The sequence below is a fragment of the Plecotus auritus genome (genome assembly GCF_963455305.1).
Source record: "Plecotus auritus genome assembly, chromosome: 8".
NCBI classification, from domain to species: Eukaryota; Metazoa; Chordata; class Mammalia; order Chiroptera; family Vespertilionidae; genus Plecotus; species Plecotus auritus.
In genome coordinates, this window is record NC_137782.1 from 91,387,507 (window position 1) to 91,401,623 (window position 14,117).

Consider the following 14,117-nt stretch of genomic DNA (forward strand, 5'->3'; position numbering starts at 1 on the left):
GTCACGGCGGAGAGCTCTCAGCATGCCTGCTCCGGGGGTCCAAAGGGTGCAGAGAGGAAGGGAGAGCAGATAGGCAGTTAGGAGGATCAGGCCAGGAGGGGAGAACAGTTAGGGGAATCAGGCCAGCAGGGAAGAGCAGTTAGGACCATCAGGCTGGCAGGGGAGTAGTTAGGGGCATCAGGCAGGCAGGCAGGTGAGTGGTTAGGAGCCAGTGGTTCTGGATTGAGAGAGAGATTCCGGATTGGGGAGGGTGCAGGCCGGGCTGAGGGACCCCCCCTGCCACCCCTGTGCACAAATTTTGTGCACCGGGCCTCTAGTAGATTCATAATCCCTTACTACTGTGGCCTCCTTCCCTGGCCCTAACACCCATGACCAGTGATAGTCAGGGGAGGAAAGAGCACCCTGGGGGCAAGGTCCTTATTTTCTTAGGTATGGCCTGTTGCTGGGTGCCCGGGGCTTTCTGCCCTTGTGACCTTCTGTACCTGGCCCATTGTCCTTGCTTGGCTCTTGTCTGTCTAACTGCCTACCACATAATGACATCACTAACCCATAGGAAACACATTGACAAGGGGAGAGGTAGAGAAAGAGAGGAAGAGGGAGACAGAGGAGGAAGGTAAAACGGGGAGAAGGAGAGAGAGAGAAGGAAACTTCTTTAGACTTCAGTTCCTCTAAAGGCTTTTCTTTGCTGCCTTTCGAACACAGAGCCACATTTTAATTCCATGCTGGGCCTCCCACCTTCTGTGGCCCCATCCTGTGTGGACTGGAGGGTGCTCCTGAAAGAGGAGGCGAGGGGAGTGAGCCTAGGATTCCGGTGTAGCTGACTTTCCTTCTGCCTCTTTCCTGCTTTCACACATGGCTTCCACCCAGGGCTGTGGCTCATCTTTTAAAGTGTCCAGTCCAGACACTGAATAATTGACCTCTATTGAAGACAAGCCACAGGCTTCCTATTTGAAGCAAATGCCCTGAGCCTCCACAGTGACTGCACAGAGCTAAACACTGTAGAATTATTTTCCTCATAGCAGAATTCCTTTCAAAGTATACCATCAGAACAAAGAAAGAAAAGCATTTGGTTATCAAAGGAAGCCAGCCCCCCCCATTTACTTTCCTTTAGCTGTCATGCAAATTCCAGCCAGAGGCCAAGCTGGATGGCTTTGAAGATACAGATCACAGTGCCTCTGGCTTCAATGGGGTCCCGAGGATCCTGCGATTTACTTGGGGAAGGAAGAAAGGAGAGAGAACAATGGGAAACACTGAGCTCTGAAGGCAGAAAAGCCTGGTCTGATTCCAGGCCACGTGCTGGCTGGGGGAAATGGCAGTGACAGAGAAGGGTCGGCAGGGCTAGACAGGATTTCCCAGGGACCTTCCAGGAGATGCCAGTTCAGGTGTTTTTTTTTTTTTTTTTTTTTTTTTTAAATCAGTTTTGTTCTTAAGTGAATTTTTGGTCAATGTTGAATCAACTAGTTGCTTTACTCTGAGTACTTTTTGGAGTCCTCCCTTCAGTAAACATAATGGAATCACCAACAGTAAGCTGAAGGTTGCCGAGTTTTTGTTGAGCTGGAAACCAAGATCAACAGTAATTCATATAAATGTGAGAAGTCCATCAGAAGGCTGACCTGGGCTCTTTTGATATTCACAGGGTGAATTTGCTTTTTATTACCTACTGCTGACTCAATGGCCTAAAGCATTGGTCGGCAAACTCATTAGTCAACAGAGCCAAATATCAACAGTACAACGATTAAAATTTCTTTTGAGAGCCACATTTTTTAAACTTAAACTTCTTCTAACACCACTTCTTCAAAATAGACTCGCCCAGGCCGTGGTATTTTGTGGAAGAGCCACACTCAAGGGGCCAAAGAGCCGCATGTGGCTCGAGAGCCGCAGTTTGCCAACCACTGGCCTAAAGCAAACTTCCTCCTAACCTGAATCTTACTGTTTACTAAACAATCACCTTTGATATGTCTGTTTGCATTCCTAAAAGGCAATTGTGTATTCTAGTAAATAAAAGGAGACTCATTGGCACTTGACTACTACAATTAAGCTTTTCCCGTGCTTCCCCCCATAATTCCAAAATTATTATTTCTTGTCTTGTGTTTTAATTTGCGCATCAGCTCTTTCTCTAAGCCTTTGAACCCGAAAGCCATGCTGGCCGTGGCTTTTCACATTGTTGCAACCTGACTTAAGATGGTTTAGTTGCTTGTGGTTGTGAGGAGACAGAAGGAAGCTTGGTAGTTAGGGACAGGGACCATGGGGTGGGAAATAGAACCAGGAACCCAACTAGGCGGAGTTAATAAGGCACCCCAACTGGGCAGGCAAGGAAGGGTGAGTGCGAGTGACATGAGCTTTAAATTGTATGAATGTTGCTAAGACAGGCAGCTTGCAGATAGCCTATCACAAGACAGTGAGGCATGTAACCAATCCCAAGAATGTTATTAAGGCAGAATTCTTTGAAAAGACCAATCAACTAGCAAGACTGTCTTCATTCCCTAAATTAAAAGGCATGTGCTTCCTGTTGACTTCCTCTCACTCATTGTGGAGGGTCCGGGGGGAGGAGCACATCTCTTATGCCCGCGTGGCTTGTGGCCATGTGGGACTCCACACATGGACTAATAGACTTTAATTCACTTGGATGCTCTCAATAAACTTTGCTCCCGCTAACTGTTTTTGTCCTCAACTTTATTCTTCAATGTCACGAGACAACAAACTCAGACTTAATACCCTACGTTTTGGTTTCAGTTGTTATTGAATGAGTAGCTTCCAGTGATTAAAGGCAGATGAGGTCAGGTCTCCCCACCCTCAAACAAGCCATCAGACGGTTGTTGACAATACTGTTGCACCAAATTTCCAGATACCTGTTGACAATGATTAGCCAGCAGGTACAAAAACAGTGAGGTGGGCTGAGTGTCAGGCCCCATTCTCACAGGTGCCCTGACTGTGTTACTAGTATATGGGAAAGATTTCCCAGAGGCAGACAGGACAATGTTCTAGTGGCAAGATGGAGCTAAGGTTCTAGTGGGGCGAGGGGCGGTTTCCACGCCATCAACTGAAGAGAGAAGCAGCTGGTGGGAATCCCAAGTCGATGAGGGGGCCGTTTGCCAGGAGAAGGGTGAAGCTTCCTGGGTCCACAGAAGTCTTACTCCCCAATTTCGAAGGAACTGGGGATATCTTCAGTGTTTCTGGCTATTCCATATATTCTTGGACGCCCTTTATTCACCAAGAAAAATCCCTTCTCACAGCCATCATGCAGGACACCTCCATGCCTCTCTCAGCCTGTCTCTTGCCAGCACCTACGCACGCATGCTCACCAATCCCTTTCCCAATGCTGTCATTTTGGGGTTTTCCTAGGGTTTCATTATGTAGGTATGATTGGCTAAATAATTGGCCACTAGCGATTGAACTCAATCTCCAATCCCGCTTCTAGTCTCTGTGGTCAGTGGGTGGAGCTAAGAGCTCCAACGTTCTAATCATGCGTTGGTATTTCTAGCCACCACCCCCCATCCTGAAGCCATCTAAGCACACAAAGGACACTCTTATCACTACAGATTTCAAGGATTTCAGTTGCTGTGTTCCAGGAACCTGAATGAAGACCAAATAGATATTTCTTGTTATGTCACCGACAACCCTACCATTGCATCTCACTGTCTGCCGTTTATTAGCTGGGTAAACTTGGACTTGACTGCTAACTGGCCAGGCCTCAGTTTCCTCATCTCTATGGTTGTTACACCAACTCCTAACTCAGAGTGAGGTTGTGATCCTGCTGTGAAACGCCCAGGCCCTGAGACAGAGGCTCCCAGGAGGAGGTCTCAGGAATGGCTATCACTTAGGTGGCAATGATTACCAATTTTGATGGCTGGCCAATACAGGCACTGGTTCTTGACTTCTTCAATGGTTAATATGAATATTCCTATCACATGTAATTTGAATGCTGGGAACTCCTGAATTGGGTAGAATAAAACACTGGTATTTTACTAAGGGTCATAATACTCTTCTTTGAAACAATCAGCTACATAAAGTTTTAATTAATACAATATCCAGCCTGGCTAGTGTGGCTCAGTGGTTGAGCGTTGACCAATGAACCAGGAGGTCGCTGTTGGATTCCCAATTGGGGAACATGCTCAGGTTTTGGGCTAGATCCCCAGTAGGGGGCCTGCAGGAGGCAGCCGATCAATGATTCTCTCTCATCATTGATGTTTCTATTCCTCCCTCCCTCACCTCCCTTCTTTTCTGAAATCAATAAAAATATATTTTAAAAAATACAATATCTACCTTTTTTACTTATGTAGTTTGATGAATTTTAACTGATAGACACTGTCATATACCCACCACCACCATCAAGATTTCACTTTATCACACCCCCCCCAAATTACCCTCTTGCCCTTTGCAATTAACTGCCCCTTTGGCCTTGGGGAACCACTTATCTACTCCCCCCCCCCCGCCATAGTTTGTCTTTTCTAGAATTTCATGTAAATAAAATTGTATTGTATATGGTGTTTTTTAAAACTTTGGGTGAAATTAATTTAATGTGTTGCAGCCAGCATTAAAAAAAAAGTAATAAAATAGAAAACCTCAGAGTGAATCACATTTAGTAATGGTGCATATCTTCTATAAAATTTTTGTGTTAGGGATGTGTACGAATGTCCTAGATCACAATCTAAGCTCCACTTTTTTTTTTCTTTATTGATTAAGGTATTACATATGTGTCCTTATCCTCCCATAAACCCCCCCCCCCACACACACACACTCATGCCCTCACCCCCCTGGTGTCTGTGACCATTGGTTAGGCTTATATACATACATATAAGTCCTTTGGTTGATCTCTCCCCCTTACCCCCACCCTCCCCTACCTTCCCTCTGAGGTTTGACCGTCTGATCGATGCTTCTCTGTCTCTGGATATGTTTTTGTTTATTAGTCTATGTTGTTCATTATATTCTACAAATGAGTGAGATCATCTGATATTTATCTTTCTCTGACTGGCTTATTTCACTTAGCATAATGCTCTCCGGTTCCATCCATGCTGTTGCAAATGGTAAGAATCCCTTTTTTTTTTTTTTTTTTTTTTTTTTTTACCACAGCATAGTATTCCATTGTGTAGATGTACCACAGGTTTTTAATCCACTCATCTGCTGATGGGCACTTAGGCTGTTTCCAAATCTTAGAAATGGTAAATTGTGCTGCTATGAACATATGGTAAATTGTGCTGCTATGAATATCCTTTCTGATTGGTGTTTCTAATTTCTTGGGATATATTCCTAGAAGTGGGATCACTGGGTCAAATGGGAGTTCCATTTTTAGTTTTTTGAGGAAACTCCATACTGTTCTCCTCAGTGGCTGCACCAGTCTGCATTCCCACCAGCAGTGCACAAGGGTTCCTTTTTCTCTGCATCCTCTCCAGCACTTGTCATTTGTTGATTTGTTGATGGTTGCCATTCTGACAGGTGTGAGATGGTACCGCATTGTCGTTTTGATTTGCAACTCTCGGATAATTAGTGACTGAGCATGTTTTCATATATCTCTTGGCCTTCCTTATGTCCTCTTTTGAAAAGTATCTATTTAGGTCCATTGCCCATTTTTTGATTCGGTTGTTTATCTTCCTTTTGTTAAGTTCTATGAGTTCCCTGTAAATGTTGGAGATTAAACCCTTATCAGTGATAACATTGGCAAATATGTTCTCCCATGCAGTGGGCTTTCTTGTTGTTTTCTTGATGGTTTCTTTTGCTGTGCAGAAGCTTTTTATTTTGATGTAGTCCCATTTGTTTATTTTCTCTTTAGTTTACATTGCCCTAGGAGCTGTATTGGTGAAGATATTGCTTTGGCATATGTCTGAGATTTTGCTGCCTGTGGATTCCTCTAATTTTTTTTTATGGTTTCCTGTCTTATGTTTAAGTCCTTTAACCATTTTGAGTTTATTTTTGTGTATGGTGTAAGTTGGTGGTCTAGTTTCATTTTTTTTCATGTGTCTGTCCAATTTTCCCAACACCATTTATTGAAGAGACTGTCTTGACTCTGTTGTATGTTCTTGCCTCCTTTGTCAAATATTAAGTGAGCATAGTGGTTTGGGTCAATTTCTGGGTTCTCTATTCTATTCCATTGGTCTATATGTCTGTTCTTGTGCCAGCACCAGGCTGTTTTGAGAACAGTGGCTTTGTAATACAGCTTGATATCTGGTATTGAGATCCCTCCTACTTTGTTCTTCTTTCTCAGGATTGCTGTGGCTATTCGGGGTCTTTTTTTATTCCAGATGAATTTTTGGAGAGTTTCTTCTAGGTCTGTGAAATATGCGGTTGGTATTTTAATGGGAAGTGCATTGAATCTATAGATTGCTTTGGGTAGTATGGACAGTTTAATGATGTTGCTTCTACCAATCCATGAACACAGTATGTTCTTCCATCTGTTTATGTCTTCCTCTATATCTTTTTTCAGTGTCCTTTAGTTTTCTGAGTATAGATCTTTTACCTCCTCAGTTAAGTTTATTCCTAGGTATCTTAATTTTTTTGGTGCGATGGTAAATGGGATTGTTTTTTTAAATCTCTCTTTCTGTAAATTCACTATTGTTGTATAAAAATGCCATAGATTTCTTGGTGTTAATTTTGTATCCTGCTACATTGCCAAATTCATTTATTAAGTCTAATAATTTTTTGATACAGTATTTAGTGTTTTCTATGTACAGTATCGTGTCATCTGTGAATAATGACAGTTTTATATCTTTTTTTCCAATTTGGATGCCTTTTATTTCTTCTTCTTGTCTAATTGCTATGACTAGCACTTTCAGAACTATGTCAAACAGGAGTGGTGAAAGTGGGCATCCCTGTCTCATTACTATTCTTAGGTGAAATGGTTTTAGTTTTTGCCAATTGAATATGATGTTGGCTGTAGGTTTGTCATATAAGGCTTTTATTATGTTGAGGTATGATCCCTCTATTCCCATTTTGCTGAGGTTTTTTTTTTATTATTAAGAAAGGGTATTGGATTTTATCAAATGCTTTTTCTCCATCAATTGATATGACTATATGATTTTTATCTCTCAATTTGTTTATATATTACGTTACTGATTTGTGGATATTGTACCATTCTTGCATCCCCAGGATGAATCCTACTTGGTCATGGTGTATGATCTTTCTGATATAATGCTGGATCTGAATGGCTAGAATTTTGTTGAGGATTTTGGCATCTATGTATATGAGGGATATTGGCCTGTAATTCTCTTTCATTGTGTTGTCTTTATCTGGTTTTGGTATTAGGGTAATGCTAGCTTCATAGAATGAGCTTGGATATGTTCCTTTCTCTTAAAATTTTTGGAATAATCTGAGGAGGATAGGTTTTAGTTCTTTGAATGTTTGGTAAAACTCCCCTGTGAAGCTGTCTGGCCCCATGCTTTTGTTTGCTGGAAGCTTTTTGATTACTGCTTCAAAATCCTCCATTGTTATTGACCTATTGAGATTTTTGATCCTTCCTGATTGAGTTTTGGAAGGTTTTATTTTTTAACAATCCTTTGTATTTCGGTGGGGTCTGTTGTTATTTCTCCTCTTTCATTTCTGATTTTGTTTATTTGGGTCCTCTCTCTTTGCTTCTTGGTGAGCCTGGCTAGAGGTTCATCAATCTTGTTTATCCTTTCAAAGAACCAGCTCTTGGTTTCATTGATTTTTTTTTTTTTTTTTGGTCTTTATGTCATTCATTTCTGCTCTGATCTTTATTATCTCCCTCCTTCTGCTCACTCTGGGCTTTTCTTGTTGCTTTCTTTCTAATTCTTTGAATTGTAGAGTTAGGTGATTTATTACCATTTTTTCTTGTTTTTTTGAGGTAGGCCTGTAGAGCTATAAACTTCCCTCACAGGACTGCTTTCACTGCATCCCATAGATTTTGGATTGTTGTGTTTTCATTGTCATTCATTTCCAGGATGTTTTTAATTTCTTCTTTGATCTCTTTGGTAACTCAATCATTGTTTAATAGCATGCTATTTAGCTTCCAAGTGTTTGCATTTTTTTATTGTTTTTATTGTAGTTTATTTCTAATATTATGCCATTGTGATCTGAGAAGATGCTTGATATGGTTTCAATCTTCTTGAATTTGAAGAGACTTTGCCTGTGACTCAATATGTGGTTTATCTTTGAAAATGTCCCATGTGCACTTGAGAAGAACATATATTCTTTGGCTTTGGAGTAAAATATTCTGAAGATGTCAATTAAGTCCATCTGTTCTAGTGAGTCATTTAGGATTGCTGTTTCTTAGCTGATTTTTTGTCTAGAGGATTTATCCAGTGATGTCAGTGGGGTACAATCATTACTATGATTGTATTGTTGTTGATCTCTCCCAATATATCTTCCAGCAGTTTTTTAAAAAATATATTTGGTTGCTTCTGCATTGGTTGCATATATGTTTACCAGGGTTATAGCCTCTTGTTGTATCGATCCCTGTAGTATTATGAAGTGGCCTTCCTTATCTCTTGTTATGGCCTTCACTTTGAGGTCTATTTTGTCAGATATATAAGTATTGCTACCCCAGCTTTTTTTTCATTTCCATCTGCCTGAACTATATTTTTCCATCCCTTCACTTTCAGTCTGTGTGAGTCTCTTGCTCTGAGGTGGGTCTCTTGTAGACAGCATATATATGGGTCATTTTTTTTTTTTTTTTTTTTTTTTTTTTTTTTTTTTTATCTATTCAGCCACTTGATGTCTTTTGATTGGAGAAGTTAGTCTGTTATGTTTAAAGTTATTATTGATAGGTACTTGTTGGTAGCCATTTTTATTTTTTGTGCCTGTGTTCCTTCTTCCCTTTTTATTTCTTCTTTTTACACCAGTCCCTTCAGCATTTCTTGCATTGCTGGCTTGGTAGTGATAAACTCCCTTACTTTTTTTTTTGTGTCAGTGAAGCTCCTTATTTCCCCTTCAATTTTGAATGATAACATTGCTGGATAGAGTATTCTTTGATTCAGTCCCTTGCTTTTCATCACTTTGTAAATTTCCTTCTATTCTTTTCTGGCATGATGTGTTTCTGTTGAGAAATCATTTGATAATCTAATGGGACATTCTTGTATATAACTTTCTGTCTCTCAGCCTTTAAGATTCTCTCTTTGTCCTGAATATTTGCCATCGTAATTACAATGTGTCTTGGCTCTTTTTGGTTTTATCTTGTCTGGGACTCTCTGTGCTTGTGAGGGAAGTTTTCTGACATTATTTCTTCAAATAGGTTTTCTAACCCTTGTTCCTCTTCCTGTCATTTTGGCACCCCTATTATTTGTATGTTGCTGCTTTTCATGTTGTCCCAAAGCTCTCTTAGGCTCTCCTCCTGCCTTTTAATTTTTTTCTCTCCAATTACAGTTCAGCTTGCGTGTGTTTTGCTTCCCTGTCTTCTAATTTGCTAATTCAGTCTTCCACTTCCCCTAGTCTACTGTTGAAACTTTCCATGGTGTTTTTTATTGCAGCTATATCACTCTTTATTTCTTCTTGATTCTTACACAAGTTGTTGATTTTTTCATCCATTCGGTTTATGAACTGTATGACCCTTATTCTGAATTCTTTTTCTGACATATTGCATGCCTTTGTTTCACTTAGCTGCTTTTCTGGAGATTCCTCCTTTTCTTTCCTTTGGATTTTTTTTTTTTTTTGTCTCCCCATTTTTGCTCTCAGTGAAGGATCTAGGTGTTGAGTCATGCAGGGGCTGCTCCTCGGGTGGCAGTGGCTTCTCTGGCGGCGGCTGCTCCTTGGGTGGTCATGGCAGCAGCTGCTCCTCAGTTGCCAGTGGCTCCTCTGGTTGGCGCTGCTCGCAGCAGTGGTGGCTCCTCTGGCTGGTGGGGGAGGCTGCTCACACAGCTGCTGCTCCTTGGACGGGGGTGGGCTGCTTGCATGGCTGCTGCTCCTGGGATGGAGGTAGGCTGCTCATGGTGCTGCTGCTCCTCGGACAGGTGCAGGTTGCTCACAGGCCTGCTGCTCCTTGTACGGGGGTGGGCTGCTCACACAGTTACTGTTCCTCAGATGGGTGTGGGCTGTTCGTGGTAAGCTCCACTTCTTCCTGTGTGCCAGAATCAAGAAAGCTAAACAAAAAAAGACAAAAACAATAACAAAAAAAAACCCCTACTCAGATAGTCTTAAAGATGTCAATGAGATTGGAAATAACTTCCATTTCATGCCCCTCTGTGCCAGTTTCCAAGCCAGAGGATGAGAGATGGAATGAGAGTTGCTATGTTCTGTGTCCAGCCTGGGCCAGGCCTGGAGCTCACCCATGTTCTTAGCTAATCCTCCCCATGGCTTGGCTGGGGTGTATCTCCTTTCACAGATGAGGCTTAGAGAAGCCAAGTTCAAATCCTCACAGCTGGCAAGAGGAGGAATTAAAATCCAAACCAGGGGGAATTCCTGAGTGTGGTTAGACAGCTGATAGGACTAGCCAAAAAGAATAGAAATAAAAATATAAATGGAAAAAAAAATTCTGGCTGTCACTGGGGATGGACAAACAGAAAATCCTAAATGCCAGTGCTAGGCAGGGTGCTGGGAGTAAGAGCAGGCAGAGCGGTGCCTTTGGCTCATAGACAGGATGTGAAGGAGACTTGGCACATGGACTTTGGATTCCAGACCCTGCTGTGCTCCTCACCAGTTCCTTGGCCCCCAGCAGGACCCTTAGCCTCTCTGAGGTTCCCACCTTGTCAAGTGATGTCACAATCCCTGTTTCCCAAGATGGGTGAGGATTCCAGGAAAGCAGGCTTTCTCCAACATGGCTCTTTGGACAATTGGGCTGGATCATTTAGTGGTGGGGCTGTCCTAGGCCCTGCAGGGTGTTTGGCATCATCCTGACCTCTACCCACTTGATGCCAGTAGCACCCTCCTCCCAACCAAAAATGTCTCAGTCAGTGTCAAAGATCCCCTGAGAGAAAATTGCCTCCAGTGGTGAACCCCTAAAATCAAGCATGGACAAATATCCCTGCCCATAGACCCTTGCTCCACTCCCAGTTGTAAAACAGAAGTCCTTGGCATGTCCACAGCAAGACAGTGGGCCCCCCACCTGCGCAGAAAACGGGCCTCAGCTCATGTGGCCCAGAATTTCAGAGGGAGCCCAGGGGGCGGTAGGGGCTGTAGGCAGAAGCAGGGGTTTCTGGGAGCAGGCTCTGCTTCTGACTAGATCCTCAGGTGCTGGTACCCCCTTTTCCCATCGGTAAAACTCGAATAACCATGGTCCCTCCCTCTGAGGACAAAATGAAATGCTTAACAGAGGCCTGGGTGCACTTGTCACTTAATGATATTTGTTAGTCATGATGATGTTATTTGAGATCAGTTCTCAGCCAACGCTGCATGAGCATTGCACCCCCATGACCAGCTTGTCACGGCTTGCCTTGCCCTGGACTTCTCTGGTGTTAACACACAAAATCCCACATCCTGGGAAGCCCCAGGGTCCCTGGCAAACCTGGGCAGCTGGTCACCCTGTCACATCCCGAGGGACAGCTGAAGGTATTGTTGTCATGTTCATAGTTTAGTCTACAGACACTGTTTGCTTTAGCCACCAACAACCGTGCTCAGTAGTGAGGGTTCACACAGCTCCTGTCCTGTGGGAGAGGCACCGAGATGCTGCGTTTCGGTGGCTGGGCCAGGGCAGAGATGAGAGGCTCGGCCAACCGCTGGGTGCAAGCAGCAGAGTTTCCATCCAGAAACCAGCACCTGAGTTAAAAATCCGTTAGTAGCTGAGGCTTAGCCAGGCAGTAGATGTGAAGACACACCTCTTTTTGTTGGCCTAGAAAGACAACCCTGGTGTTTTGTACTAAGAAATGTGATCTTTAAAAATGCATTCCGCCTGGGGAAGTGGTTACCGCAGGCACAGGCATGTTAGCAAACAGCCTGATGCTCAGTCTACTCCTCAGTTTGCGGAGGTGCTAACAGAGGGCAGGTGGCTTGGAGGTAATCCCAGGTGACAACCAAGAGCTCGCCCAGTGTGCTGGTGGGCTGACACTTTCTCAACTGAGCCATAGTTTCAAAGCATTGGTCATGCTTAGGACTGGGCCATCAGTTTGGTTTATAGAAATGATGGCTGTTGGAGCAGACAGCCCTGATTGCCTACCCCATATCCATTCTTTTCCTAACAACCAGGTTGTGTTTGGAGAAAGCACTGGCTCTACCTGAAACTGCCCACTTTCCCAGGTGCTCTGCCAGGTCCTGGCATTCAGTCTGGCCAATGAGATGTAGGCAGAAGCCCCTGCAGAAGGCTTTCTTCCCTCAATAAAGCAGGGAAGGCTTTTGTCCTTCCTCCTTGGCACTCTCCCTCCTCCGTGCCTGGAATGCAGATGTGATGGCTGGAGATGGAGAAGCCAGATTGCTTCCATGAGGAGCAGACACTGGGTGAGGATGTTGGAGAGGAAGCGCAAAGGAGCCTGGGTCCTTAGGACTCCCCATGAGTAGCTGGACCAGCTTCCCATGTCTGAGCCTATTTCATATGAAAAGTTTCTATTTGGGGAAACCACCAGAGATGGGTCTCCAGGGTAAGCAGCCAAAGGCAATCCTAATTAAACAGTGAGGTACTTATTTCAAGAGTGTTTGGTGAATGCTGTGAGCATCAGAACCTTGCAGACATGTGGACTTGGCATAACATATTTTTTGTGAACATTTCTGGTTGATGGAGTTTTTACATGACACTGTCAGGGCTGCAGTCTCCCTTAGGCACAGAAAGTGCAATGCCTGCGACCCAGGATACTTTGAGAGGCTCATAAAAATCTTTTACTTTCTTTTAAATTCAGAAGAAAAACCCACTTTGAATTATATTGGTCTGTAAACAAACCCAGTCGTGTGTGTGTGTGTGTGTGTGTGTGTGTGTGTGTGTGTGTGTGTGTGTAATTCTCAATACCATTTTACAAAGGAGGGAGCTGTGAAGGCAAATTGATGGCTGCAAACGTCCTTAGGCGGCCCGGGACACCTCCTCATCTCAGAGAGGAATGGCTCTCATTTCTTCTTGTTCATTTTCTGCCCCAAGGTTTTCCCTGTAAGGTTGGAGGAACTCGCGCTCCCATGTAGCTGAGGAAGCAAGGGGCCATGGGACCCTCCGAGTCCCACAGAGCTGAGTTTCACTCCAGCGAGCCTGGAGGCAAGCTTCCCCATTTCTCTCAGCACCAGGTTTGCAGAACAGGTCGATTGATGTGTGTGCTTATCCAACAATGATTAGAATGCGCAGGGGATAGCAGGTGCTTCTGTAGGGCAGTGATTGTCCGAGGATGATAGAAATCAATACATATGAAACATAAACATATCGGGCATCGACACCACCTTTAATCCCTCCCCCTTGGCTGTGAGCTCCGAGCCTGTTACGCCATTTGGTCTTTCTGGGTGGAGTCCTGGGTTCAGGAAAGTGACTTCTTCTCTAGAGTGGATGCTCCCACCTTTGGCCAGAGAGCCAGGCTTCCCACTTGAATGAATGAAGGCCCTGCGTTCCTTCTAGAAGCTTTCCCACCACAGCCCAGCACCTCTCCTCTAAGGTTTTGTAAAACTCATTCTCCAAGCACACGCATCAGGCAGCAGTGTGGCCTCGGATGATTCAAAGACCCGTTAACCCCCATTCTTTGGAAGACGCTGTCAGCATTTCAGACCTGGTTTATCTTTTTGTTGTGGGATTTTTTCCCTCTTTCCCTCGCCCCCCCCACCTTCTTATAATTCCCTTACAGATTCATCTGTGAAAAAAGCAACTGTTTATTAGTAAACCATGTATTTCCCCCTTATACCATACCCTGCCGCATCAAAATGCATTGAAGACTGCGTAGTATGTTATAGAAGTGACAAATATAATTTGTATGCAAATATCCTCTGGGATTATTTTGAGTTTATATTTTCTGACTGCAGAAAAGTACACCAGCTGAATTTGAGACAACACATGTGAGGCCTGCTGTGATAAGAAAGCGTCCCACGGAGAGGAAAGGAAATGTCCTCTACCAGCTTACTCAGGTTCCCTGTAAGAAATGGCAGCGCTTCACTCCCCCAGGAGAAGGGACTCCACATTCCATTTTCTCTGGCAGAAAATGTGCCCATTTTCGACTTGTTTGCCCTTCCAGTGCCAGCCTGGTCCATGATTCCAAATAGGAATGGTGTGTCTGATATAGTTCATCCTGAGGCCTGGGGTCTGGAGCCTGGAGCCTGTTAACCTGATCACTCCAAACCTC